The sequence below is a fragment of the Drosophila kikkawai genome, chromosome 3R, assembly GCF_030179895.1.
Source record: "Drosophila kikkawai strain 14028-0561.14 chromosome 3R, DkikHiC1v2, whole genome shotgun sequence".
Taxonomy (NCBI): Eukaryota; Metazoa; Arthropoda; class Insecta; order Diptera; family Drosophilidae; genus Drosophila; species Drosophila kikkawai.
The window spans coordinates 16,085,149-16,098,607 of NC_091731.1; the positions used below are offsets into that span (position 1 = coordinate 16,085,149).

Genomic DNA, 13,459 nt, shown 5'->3' on the forward strand with positions numbered 1-13,459 from the left:
ATGGAAAAAATTAATGAAAATACTTTAAAAATTTGCTTATTTTTACATACTATTTGGCTTAAAGTTAACGAATTCATTATCAACATATATTATTTATTTGGATTGGATAGAAAATTTATGTATGATCTATGTAAATCTATGGATTATATTTTAGATGGAAAGCGTTATTTCTAATTTATCTAAATTCATTCGTTTCAATTAAAAAATATATATATATAAACTCAAAGTTATTAGTAGGGTAATAAATCTACAAGTTTTAAGATTAAAAAAATCACCTTATTAATTTTTAAGAATTTTAAGGATTAACCCCTTTTAAAATTATAGGAACTATTAGTTAAATTCATTTACTAACAGAAATGGATAGATCGGCTTGGCTGTTAACGCTTAGCCAAATAATATATATGGTTTATATATCGAAAATGATATAATACCCTGCAAGGACATAACAAACACAAGATCATGACTAGATTGTCTTGGCTGTTGTTGCTGAATACTTCAACTGTACACTTTAAATTTCATAAAAATCTACTCAATATTTCCTATTATTGTTCGCTATCACATTTTCCCGCTGTGCATCGGCCTCGTAGCACCCCACTTAGGTATGCAAACAAAGTGTAAAACAAAGTCTTCTTCCCTCACATTCGGCTCAGTGTAGCTTGGGTTGCTTGTTCGACGTAAAAGGCAAATTAGCAGAAACCAGCCCGGCAATTTAAAATAAAATGTTCTGGGGGCGACAACACAGAGTCGGGTCGGGTCGGGCAATTCTCAACTGCCTTCGACTCTATTAGAAACTTGTCCCCAGACAATTCAATTTAACTACCCGAAGGCGAGAGGCAGCTTGCTCCCTAAGTGCAGGCTGGCCCTCACAAATCACTGCGCCAGAGTCCTGTCCCAATCCGAAGAACCACCACCAAACGGGCGGTACATGCAAAACTGCTGCCACAGCTAATTTAATAATTTATCATTTGGCTGCAAGGCAGCAACAAAAGATTATTTAAATTCGCGTGTTACACGGATCGCAGCGGATCGCCTGACACAGGGATGGGTAAGGGTTCGGCTTCGGGTTCTGGTCTGGATGAGTCCTCTGGCTGGGGTGGGCACTGCACTAAATGACGTGCCGCGCTATAATTTAAAAATTTCCAAGGGCAAGGGGTGTTGCAAAATAACTTAAAATTAAATGATGTGGCAGAATTCAAATTTCTCAACTCTCGCCCGGCACTATTCTAATTGGCGAATGCAACGAATTGTAAAGCAAATCGGCGACAAAAGGTTGGGATCTGCGAATGGGTAAAAAAATAAACCCTTTGACAAGAGCTGGCTCTTGAAACAAATTTGTTTACGATGTTTTCGGAAATATTTTGATTTATATAGACAGGCTCTCGAAGCCCAGAGGCAGCTCTTTCGTCCTGGTCGCATGTGTAATCCTTTCGTGCCCATTTCAATTGTTCGATTTGACAAATTGATTTTCACTTTTACCCGTTCGACTCTCTCGGCTCGCTCTGATTGCTTTTGGCTTTGGTTTGTTTGCTTTGGAAATTGGCATTTTTCGTTGTTGGCTGCTGCCTCTGCGGCTGCCTGATATGGCTGTTGTGTCTATTTCACATTTTTTGGCCACATGTGCGTAAATATTTATTTAGTTTTGGCCGCACCACACCGGTTTAGCTTCGCTCCTGCCAGGGCGCCACTGTTGCCCCATCATTTAAATGCATGCAAATTGTTGGTTTACCAGGCAGGCAAGGAAAAGGACTCTCTAGGACACTCCACACTCCTTTCCCCCCTTTGAGTCTTGACTCGATTCCGAGATGCTAACAGGGCCACGACATTTTTGTTGAAATTTATGTGCCATTGGGCAATGGCCGGCCAAAGGAGCAAAAACAAAAAGAATATTAATTGCTTTTGCAAATGGAGTGCGCTGCCGCCAAAATGGCGCTGACCAGCTATTCCGCACACAGTTGGTAACTTGGCCTTTTGTTATGGCCATAAGTGGAGAACGAGTTTACAACCTTGCAGGGTATTATAACTATAGTCAGAAACTTGCAAAGCAGTAAAAGCATAATTTCCAACCCTAGAAATCATAGAAATATTCTTGATCAGCATCAACAGTCGAGTCGATCTAGCTACTAGTCGTTCAAAAAAGGGAATTTGAAACGGGTTTACATAGTTAAATTCTCATTCAAAAACAGTTTTATATTCTCAGTTTTAAGTGTAGGATTGTTAATCTAAGAAACATTCATAATGAAAAGCTTTCCGAATTGAAACAATTGTATTTGTGGCTTAGTTATTTTCGTTTTACTATTACTAGGGTATACAAACTTCCGCATTCCGAAGTTAGATTCATTGCTTGTTGTTTGTTCTTTTTTACTGCAGGTACACTGAAAGACGGTAAAAAATTTAATGGAGAAAATATTTCTAAACAATAGTTATAAATCGCCCAAGTTAAGAAAAGATTTAGTTGTTAGAGCTTGTATTCCAATCTTAATATTGGTAGTTATTGCTAGATCGAACGATATGTATTCTGAATTATTGTAAATATAAGAATTCTCAATTTCATAAACAAATCGTATGTATCGATATACTTACTGAATTTTAAATAATTATAAATCTTATTTAATTTATAAACAAGAAAAAATATATATCCCATATATATATATATACGGAAATCAAAGATCTATCCGATTTTTTAAACTATTTACCCGAACTTCCTTAGCACTATCCCACAAGTAATTAATCAAAACCCATTTCATTAAATCAAATAATAAAGAATTGACACAGCAGTTCAACATTAAAAACATAATATTTGATTGTTTTAGCCCCCTGATAAACTTCTTTACAATCACTTCTATTTTAAAGAGTTTGCAAATAAAGTTTCCATGGCCAAACTTCTCACAGTGCAGTAATTGAGCTTTGCATATAGAATCATATTTTTTTCTGGCTGCTCCTGTCACTAAACCGGCCATTGTTCTCGTAAACTAAACCCAGCAATCGCTGGCCGGCTCCTCCCAGTTTCGCTGGCCAGCTGCAACATCTTTTTGGCCCTCTTTCCTTCGGGCCAAAACCCCTTTTGGCCGCGTTGGCGAATATAAATTGCGGCTTTATCAAAGCGCACGTCAAATCTCGTTTAAATTAATGAGTTTGAGCACTTTTTTTGCGCTTGTAGTTTGAAATTCCGTTTATTTATGCGTCATAAATTGCTAGAAAAAACGGTATTGCCGCTGCAACATTATTCGGGGGCATGGCAAGAGCAGGACTCCTGGAAACAGGAAGCACTGCCGCCAGGCAAAGCGTTAAAATTATGAAACATTGTTTGGCACTTTGCGATGAAAGCTGAAATCGATTATGGGAATGGGAAGGGGCTTCGCTGGGCGTCGTCGAGGCAAGTGTGAAATGAGCAGCGGTTAAGGAGTCATAAAATTCCAGACGAAGCCGAAGCCAAGACTGCCTGCCTGCCTGCCTGCCTGCCAGTTAATTAAAATGTTTAGCCCGCCGAAGTGTTGATAATGACAGAATATCTATACATATATATGTATACCCCGAAGACGAGTCGTCTCCGCAAAGTTATTAAAGTCATTCTGGCGTGTAATTAGCTGACGAGCTGTCAACATTATAAGCGCCCTGCGCCCGGAGGCTTCCGCCGGATGGATGGATCATTTTACGGGCTCTCGCTTTGTTTGCACGCCAAATAGTCGACTGATAAATCAATTGCCGGCGCTGGATGGTGAGATATTGCGCCTGGGGGAGGGAAATCCTTGCCAGTTATTTGTTTAATTGACTTGCGACGAGCATCGTTTGCTTGCCGGGCCATAGCTAATTTTATAATTAGGCATGCTGCGGCGTGAATTACGGCTCCTCCTATTACCAAGCGCCACGACATGTCGCGGGATGTGGCAGGATGCCGTGGCGAATGCAGGGGCAATTATGCCACACAGTCGGATGCGGCTTCTCTTTTATTTCAATTTAGTTCGCTTCCATTTAGTGGCAAGGAAAACATATAATCAGATCGTATTACAAGCAGAACTGATTTGATTTTTCGTGCCTAACACGCCTAATAACTATACTATACACTATTGACACTAGATGTAACAGGAAGAAGGAAGCTATTACAATCCTAAAGAGAAGCATTATGCCAACATGGCATTCGGGTGAGTGAGAAAGAGAATGTACTTCATTCAATCAAGTATTCAAAGAATAGGTAATACTTTCTGTAAATTAACTTGAAAACTAGCAGTTAATTCTAAAAATGTCTAGATTTTAATTTCCAGAGAAATTCTTCAAAATATGCGATTTAGGAGCTTTGGAATCACTATTTTACATGCATATATAGTCAAAAGTATGTGCACAACAAGCTATTTGGCCCTCCCAACTTCTTTTAGGTAGATATTCTTGTTGTTGTTGTCCAATTTTTTTAAATTTGTTTTTAAGGGTTCAAAGGACATTGCTAAAGGCAAAAGCATAATTGTTTTCATCGTAAATATAATTTTTGTTCAATTTTTTTATTGTCTTAAGCTTAAATTTCGTATATTACTTAATTAAGATTTAGAAAATTCAGCTTTGGCATCGACGAAGGCTTTTCATTGGCTGGAACTATTATTAAGAATTTGTGTAAATACTCTTTACTACCTCTGTATATAGATAACAAACATATTTTCCATAAACTTTATCAAAAGTCACATTATTTCTTTTCCGTGCAGTCTGAAACCTTCAATCTGCAATTGTTTTTCGTATTAATTAAATTCATTTGTTGACGGTGGCGAAACTTTGTCCGGCCTAATTGAAAAATGCGCCTAAGCCGATAATTAGCATATCCTGATGATGGAAGTGGGGCCACGGACCAAGGAGTGGGATTCAATTACTCATACTTGAGGCGTGAATGGAAAAGTTTCGGAGAGTCGGATGAAACTTTGGCCTGTCCTTCAAGTGACCGCTGCTGCAATCTAATTGGGCACAAAACACACACCCACACACACACACACGGACACGTTGCAAATTGTTTTAGCACAGTTTGGGGCATCCTTTTCCAGGACTGCCATCCGCTCCTTTTTCTGGCCACACACTCAATTAAAACTCAAGACCCATCATAATGCTGGCGCCTTTTAGTCTTGATGTTTCAACCTTTTCCACTAGAATTTTTTATTTCAGCCGTCTGCGAAAAAAAGGATTTACTTTGATTTTTTTTACAAGCAGTGCACAATTTGTGTCCTTTTTTTGGGGACGTCAGGAAGGTGGACGCCTGAAAAGTGTGTAAAGTTTAAAGAGCCTTAAGGGATTAAGCGCACAAATGTGTTGAAATTCGGGTCTTAATGATGGACCAAGTGGCAAGCTAACCAGAAAAAAAGCAAGTGTCCAAAAAAAAAGGACACAAAAAGGACAAGCGTTTCGGGCCGTGGCTTATGGCCATTTATAGATAAGAAGGTGGTCCGTAGAATGGCAAAGCCTTGGCCAGTTGGCCCGATTGACTGGCTGCTTATTAGTGTCCTGCCAACTGTGTCCCGATGCCAGCTGCGACAGGGATAAGTGGCCGTAAGCCCGCCGAGAATTCCCTCAGCTTGGCCACATTTCACCGAGATTTCTGGAGTGATTTCCGAGTGCTCAGTGGGGGATGGGAAGGAGTAACAACTAATTTTCATTTAATATTTTCGTAATTCCACATTATTTACATTTATTTGTTTGCTCAGCATTGACTCGCTGACATTCGGTGCCCCTGTGATCTCTGTTTGTAGTGTCCTGCCGAAATCTGTCAACATTCCGGTCGGAACTCGGCTCAAGTGGCTCACGGGTCGCGTGTCCAAATATTGTTATTTGTTCAGCCTTCTCGGGGACAGATTGCAGGCAGAAGTCATTTTTCACAAGGGGAACAACCAATCCAATTCAAGTACGACTGAAATATTACAAGATATGCCCGGAACAATCGGATGATGAAGTCGCCAGTAGAGTTGGGCAAAGCAAACAAATGCTTTGGAACTCCGAGGGTAGGTAAATCAACATTGTAATACCGAAAGTAATATTAAAAAGGTACCAGAAACTATCAATAAATCAGCGATGATTTTTTTATTTATATAAATAACATTTGTTGACATTGAAAAACAAAATCTTTTAGTAGAAACGATTTTAATTTCTTAATAAGACAATCTTTAAGAATATCCTTTTATAACCACTGACTTGGACCAATGCTCAGGATCAGATTTCCTAGTACATATATATATATTTTTCGATACTTTTTTTTAGAAAATGTTGCCCACACAAGATGCTACAATGTGCCCAAGCACTTGCCAGTCTAAGATTCCTTTGGGCTTTTTGAGAGATACCCATCCCCGAAGGCTTTCCCGCCCATTACGGACAACAACACTGGGGAAACTGGCAAAACAAAAGGCAATCAAAAAAGGAGCACTGCTTAAAAAAAAACCAACAAGAAGCGGGAGAAAACGAAATACTTGCAGCTAAGTTTCCACTTTTTATTGTGCCGAGGAGGGTAAATTATACTATGTGAGTGCACATGGTGAATTTCCCAAACTCTACTTAGTGCCCCGGTTTTGGGACGCTTCTCTCATCAGCCAAAGTGCCGGGGATGGGCAGGGAGGTGGTGATGATGGTGCGTTACCGGAATCAAATGTAAAATACATTTAAAAAAGTAAACTTGTAGGTATTAAGCAGCAAATGCACAGCTCAAACGGCACCGAAACAGGAATAGCTACACAAAAAACAAATTCAAGATACAAAATATCTGTTTTTAAGTTTATAACTATTTTTTTTAAAGGGAAGAGTATTATATGCAGTATATTCTGTATAGAGAAATAAAGATTTAAACATGAGTAAGTGTCAACCAATGAATATATATTTAAACATCGCTTCGTTTAAGCTTTCCAATTGTTGTCTTCTTGTAAAATATTAATACACTCCCTACATTATCTTCTAATAAATATAAATTTAAATAAATCTTAAACGTACTGCAAAATATTTTTAAAAATATAAAAAATGCCTTATCTCAGATATTTTCCCTGTGTACAAGAATCAGCTTCGAAAAGACAAGGATAAGTGGGTGGAATTGGAGGGAGGAGGCTTCCAAAGGCGACACTAAGTAGCAAATGCAACTGACTCTGCGGCAAGTGGCTTACACTTACATTGCTTTCGGAGCCGGCTATGTTAATTTGGTTGCCACACAAATCGAGATTGATTTCGGTATCCGCACCCTTGACTTGAGTCGATTTAAAATTTTGCCACCACAACAGCATGAAATATTCAAATGGAATTCAGTCGCCTCGCCCAGCTCCCATCACTCAGTTCGATTTGTTCTCGAGTGCGTTTCCAGATTTCAGGATCCGGATACCTAGAGTCCGGGCTCTGGGACCAAAGGACGGCATCGCCTGGGCTCTTAAGTGCGGTTGCAAATGTCAATTGGGCGTTCGGCCAAAATCGAGCCGGTAACCGATTGCATTTTAATTTTCCACATCCACAGCCACTTCTCCGACCGGCAGCAGACTCAGCTGGAGAGATTGGCAAACTCTCCGGCTCTCCGGCATCGATCTCGTTTTCTTATTTACATTAAAAGCTGTTTGCATTCACTTAAAAGGATAAGCAATGTCCTTTTAATGGGTTTCAAATTGAATAAAGGATTAAGTTGTTAGTTTAAAATTGAATTGCGTGCGCTCGTCTGAAAGAAGTTCGACTTGTCCGAAAGGGTTAGTTTGCCTCGGTTCCCTTTCCTTTTATTTCCTTTTTTTTTTTTGTATATTTTTGTGTTTGTCGCATTGCAATCCCATTTCACGCTGCTGCCCGAAAATCGAACGCCGAACAATGGCTGGGCAGATATGTGAAGGAAAAACCAATAGATATAACGACCTAGGGCCGGGCGAATGAGTATTCGCTAATTAGCAACGCTCCTGGCAACCAGCAATCAGGATCAGGATCTGCTGGCAGTGTTGCTCAGCAGAGAGTGCCACAAGAAGTGGTTATATAATTTAATATTAAATAGCCAAGAATAAATATTAATATTAATTTTAAATTAAAGATTAATTAACAAACTTTTTAGAGTCAGAAAGAGCGCACACGAGCAGAGGCCGGGCTAAGAAATTAGCAGACTCTTTATTTGGACCTTATTTAAACCTGTTGTAATAAACAAATTCATTGCAACTAGCTACATGTATAAGGATACTAGCAACCGGAAGTGTAAAGATGGCTAGAAACTAGCTGAGGCCGCAACCCCATTGACCAGCCGTGCCTGCGATAATTATTTGGCAATTTTGCCACATCCAATTGATGCGCTGCATTGTCATAACGACCAGAGCATTCGAGTATTCCCGAGTTTCGTTCCAACCAGTAATCCTGCAGGTGTCGCATCTTTTTGCTCACTTCCTGCCAGCGGAAAACTTTAACGAGCACATTAGCAGCGTCGCGTCCCCTGCGAGCGGAGGATTCATTTCATTCGTGTTGCGGACTACCGATTTGTTAAGCTCACCGCCCGCGGGGATGGGATGCAGGGGGTCGGGGTGGGTATCCAGCTCACAATTAGTTGCCGGTCGGGCTGCTCATTTCAAAACTGCCAAGTGAGGCCAGACCCGGCGCTTAGTTGCAGTCCGTTCTTATTAAAACAAATCTGCTCATTACGCCCGGCAAGGCAGAAAACCAAAGCAATTTGCAAATGTCCTGCTTTGTTAGCCGAGTCTCTTTGAGGGCATTTTTGGGAGCCGGAGCCACCGCAGATGTGTCTGGGACTAGTTTCCCTTTTCTCCCCGGCAGTCCCCAGGGGGAACCGCTCCGTTCCCGTATGTGATTGAGAAAAATCTAGCGCAACAAATGAAACCGACTTGCCGAAATAGAGAAAGGTGCTAGAGAAGCAATCTGTGACTTGACTCGCAATTGAGTTCCACTGCCTCGGTCCGTCGGCTATAACGAATAAATTAAATAAATTGACGGAAGATGGCTCACCCCGATGGGGTCCTGGATGGAACCCAGCTGGAAACTCCGGAGACATTTGTTCTGCGGAAATGCAAATAAATTAATCTTTGTGAATTCAACATCAAAAGATACTGGGCTGCTCCTTGCTCCTGGCTCCTTTGTGGCTGCTTAGTTCCGCCGCAATTCGCGTATTATAATTGCTATAGTTTGTTGTCTCCCAGGACTTTCTCCCTGTCCTTGGGGTTAGACTGCAGAGAGAGAGAAAATCTAGGGGATGCCAAGGAGACTTCTTCATTGACAAATAGTCTAGCATTTGAAAGGTTATCTCCACTTTTCCCCAGTGTCTAACTGCTTTTCTCGGTCGGTTTCATGGAGAAGCTGTCTCTCCATTCTGGCTGCTTCTTTAGTTATGTGCCGGCTTTGTTTGCATTTGCCTGTAATGTCATACTTAAGCGGATTTAGCAAGGAAGCACGGCTAAAGGGTAGCAATGACAAAAAAATCAACCAGCTCGGCAACAACTTCTGGCCACTCGTCCGCTGATAGTTTTATGTTTGCAGCTGACAAAGATGGGTTAAAGGGTGGCCATGCCCAAACCTCGAGAACAATGCTCTTGGCCGCGTGGCATTTTGCGGCTCGAACAATGGGAACAACAATAACTGTAACTGATTTGCCAGCGGCCTTCCCATAAGTATACAGTAGCAGCAAACCAGAGCCAGCAGTGTTGCCAGCTATTACCACAAAAAAAGGCTAAATTAGGATATCTAAAAAACTTCTTTAAAAAATTTAATTTAACGTTTTTATAAATGATTCTATGTATATTTTTGCCAAGATTAAGGTATGATATTGTCAAAGCTTTATAGAAAAACGTTTTAAACACAGTTCTCCTTACCTAGTAAACATTTCATTCAAACAAAGTACACTTTTAAAAATATGTAACAAAATAAATTCCAAAAATAAAATTTAAAAAAAAGTCATTGCCAGCCGCAGCTTACCTGCTTTTAAGCCTTTTTATTCCTTTCCAGACCAGAAATGAAGACAAGTAACCTTCACCCACACTTTTTTCCCTACTTTTTGAAGGGCAACGGCGACTTCGGGGACCCCAATGATGGCAAGGACTCGGAGAGGCCCAACAACCGTAAGCATGTGGTTGTCGGGATCTGTGCAATGGCCAAGAAGGCCCAGTCAAAGCCCATGCAGGAGATACTAACACGCCTCGGCGAGTTCGCGTTCATCAAGGTGGTGACATTCGAAGAGAATGTGATCCTGCAAGAGCCCGTCCAGAATTGGCCCGCCTGCGACTGCCTGATCTCGTTTCACTCGAAGGGCTTTCCCCTGGAGAAGGCCATCAAGTATGCCGAGCTGCGGAATCCCTTCCTGCTCAACAAGCTGGATATGCAGTACGATATCCAGGATCGCCGGCGGGTCTATGCCATTCTGGAGAAGGAGGGCATCGAGATTCCACGCTATGCCGTACTCGATCGCGACTCCACGGATCCGAAACGTGAGTAAATGTCTAAGAAAATTGGGAATATATTACTTTATATTCTCACAAAGACCATGGCCTGATCGAGTCCGATGACCATGTGGAGGTCAATGGGATCACCTTCAACAAGCCCTTTGTGGAGAAGCCCGTCTCGGCGGAGGATCACAACATCTTTATTTACTACCCGTCATCGGCGGGCGGCGGTAGTCAGCGGCTGTTCCGCAAGATTGGCAGCCGGAGCAGCGTGTATTCGCCGGAGTCAAAGGTCCGCAAAACGGGCTCCTTTATTTATGAGGACTTTATGGCCACCGATGGTATGTGCTTTTCACTTGCTCTCATCAGGTGATTCCTTGCTGACACTATACCATTTAGGTACGGACGTCAAGGTGTACACCGTGGGTCCGGACTATGCCCACGCGGAAGGGCGCAAGAGTCCTGCGCTCGATGGCAAGGTGGAGCGGGATAGCGAGGGCAAGGAGATCCGCTATCCGGTCATCCTGAATCACGCCGAGAAGCTCATCGCGCGCAAGGTTTGTCTGGCCTTCAAGCAGACGGTCTGCGGCTTCGACCTCCTACGAGCCAACGGCAAGAGTTACGTCTGCGATGTCAATGGATTTAGCTTCGTGAAGAATTCGAACAAATACTACGACGACTGTGCCAAGATCCTTGGTCATATTATCCTGCGCAAGCTAACAGCCAGACTTCAGATCCCCTGGTCCGTGCCCTTTCGCCTGGACGATCCCCCCATTATGCCCACCATCTACGGCAAGATGATGGAGCTGCGCTGCGTGGTGGGCGTCATTCGGCATGGCGATCGCACGCCCAAGCAGAAAATGAAGGTGGAGGTGCGGCATTCCAAGTGAGTTGTATTTTTGTTTTTTCTAAGAATCTAATTTAATATTGTTTGAAGATTCTTTGAGGTCTTTGAGAAATACAATGACTGCAAGTTGGACCATGTCAAGCTCAAGAAGCCGAAGCAGCTGCAAGAGATCCTGGACATTGCCCGCTTCCTGCTCAGCGAGATTCACTCGAACTCCCGCGCTGAGATCTGGGAGAAGGAGAGTGAACTGGAGCAGATGAAGACTGTGCTGGAGATGCACGGCCACTTCTCGGGCATCAATCGCAAGGTGCAGATGAAGTACCAGTCAAAAGGTTCTAGTCAATGCCAAGCCAATCTGGAAACCGATCAGCCGGCAGACCCATCGCTTGTCCTCATCCTGAAGTGGGGCGGCGAACTAACGCCAGCGGGTCGCGTCCAGGCGGAGGAGCTGGGCCAGATCTTCAGGTGCATGTATCCCCGCGGACAGGGTAGAACCGACCACACGGGCACCCAGGGATTGGGTCTCTTGCGATTGCACTCCACCTTCCGGCACGACCTAAAGATCTACGCCTCGGACGAGGGTCGTGTCCAAATGACCGCTGCCGCCTTTGCCAAGGGCCTGCTGGCCTTGGAGGGTGAACTAACGCCCATTTTAGTGCAGATGGTGAAGAGTGCCAACACAGATGGACTGCTGGACAACGACGGTGATTCCAACCACTACCAGGATCTGTGAGTGGTCTTTCAAAGCTTATAAACTTATATTAGCTCTCAGATTATCCCGTATCCCAGGGCCAAGGATCGCCTGTACGAGCTAATGCAGAACGACCCAGCTGGATCGAGAGCAGATTAATCCCTGCAACAACAAATCGATCTCGCAGGCTCTAGACTTTGTCAAGAATCCGGTGGATTGCTGCCACCACGTCCTTCTGCTCATCCGCGAGCTGCTCCACGTAATCAGTACCAAGAAAGATGACCCAAAGACCAAGAATGCTATTCTGTACCATGATGAAACGTGGGACCTGATGCGCTGTCGCTGGGAGAAGATCGAGAGGGACTTTGGTGGCAAATCGAATCGGTTCGACATCTCCAAGATACCCGATATCTATGACTGCATCAAGTACGATGTGCAGCACAACCAGCCTACTCTGCAGTACGACAGGGCGGAGGAGCTGTACATCTACACCAAGAACCTGGCGGACATAGTAGTGCCGCAGGAATACGGACTGACGAAGCAGGAGAAGCTGGCCATCGGGCATGGGATCTGCTCGCCGCTGCTACGCAAGATCAAGACCGATCTGCAGCGCAACATTGACGAGGTGGAGGACGAGTTTATGAATCGCTTGAATCCGCACTATAGCCACGGTGTCGCCAGCCCCCAGCGGCATGTGCGGACGCGTCTGTACTTCACCAGCGAGTCGCATATCCACTCGCTGCTCACGATCCTCCGCTACGGCGAGTTGCTCAATGTTGTCACCGACCAGCAATGGCGCCGCGCCATGGAGTACATTTCGACGGTGGCCGAGCTGAACTACATGTCCCAGATCGTCATTATGCTGTACGAGGACCCCACAAAGGATCCCACATCCGAGGAGCGCTTCCACATAGAGCTCCACTTCAGTCCCGGCGTTAATTGCTGCGTCCAGACGAATCTGCCATCAGATCCCGGCCTCCAGCCCCATTCACACGGCGACTGTAGCTGTTGTGTGAGTCTCGGGTCATTGGAGAAATCGAATCCCACCCCAATTGAGGAGGAGGAGGCGCCGAAGCCCAAAGAACCTACGGTGAGCAGGTGTGATTATGGAAATCTTGTGATCTTGAATCTCATGGATAATGATTATCTCAAAGACTAAACGGGGAGCCTTCGGCTTCAATCGTATATCGCTGTGGCTCAAGCCACTTGTACCAAAGCCCGCCCCCACGAGGACCCATCTGAAGGTCAGCGGTCCTAAAGCCATGAATTTGGCCAAGTGGCTTAACAAGGAGCTGGCATCGCCGCCGCAGCCCCATCAGCAGTTTCGACCGGCCAGTCCGAACTTTCAGTCTGTTAGAATTGTCTGTGAGCCGCGATCCCGAAGCCTCGAGAAGCGAGCCCTGCACGACGCCTGTGCCAGGCTGCCAGGTACGTTTGCATGTATTATTTTTGCTTAAATTAAATATTAAAATACTTAATTATTTGTACTTAATTATTTACTGAACATAGTGCCACCCATTCAACCGCTGAAGACACTACACAATGCTCTGTCGCTCCGCATGCTGGATTGCTTCC

The 13,459-nt window shown here is 43.7% G+C and overlaps 1 pseudogene; it reads left to right on the forward strand.

Annotated features, from left to right (window-relative positions):
• Positions 1-9,782: 9,782 nt before the first annotated feature.
• Positions 9,783-13,174, forward strand: LOC108084024 (inositol hexakisphosphate and diphosphoinositol-pentakisphosphate kinase-like; annotated as a pseudogene).
• The last annotated feature ends 285 nt before the right edge of the window (positions 13,175-13,459 follow it).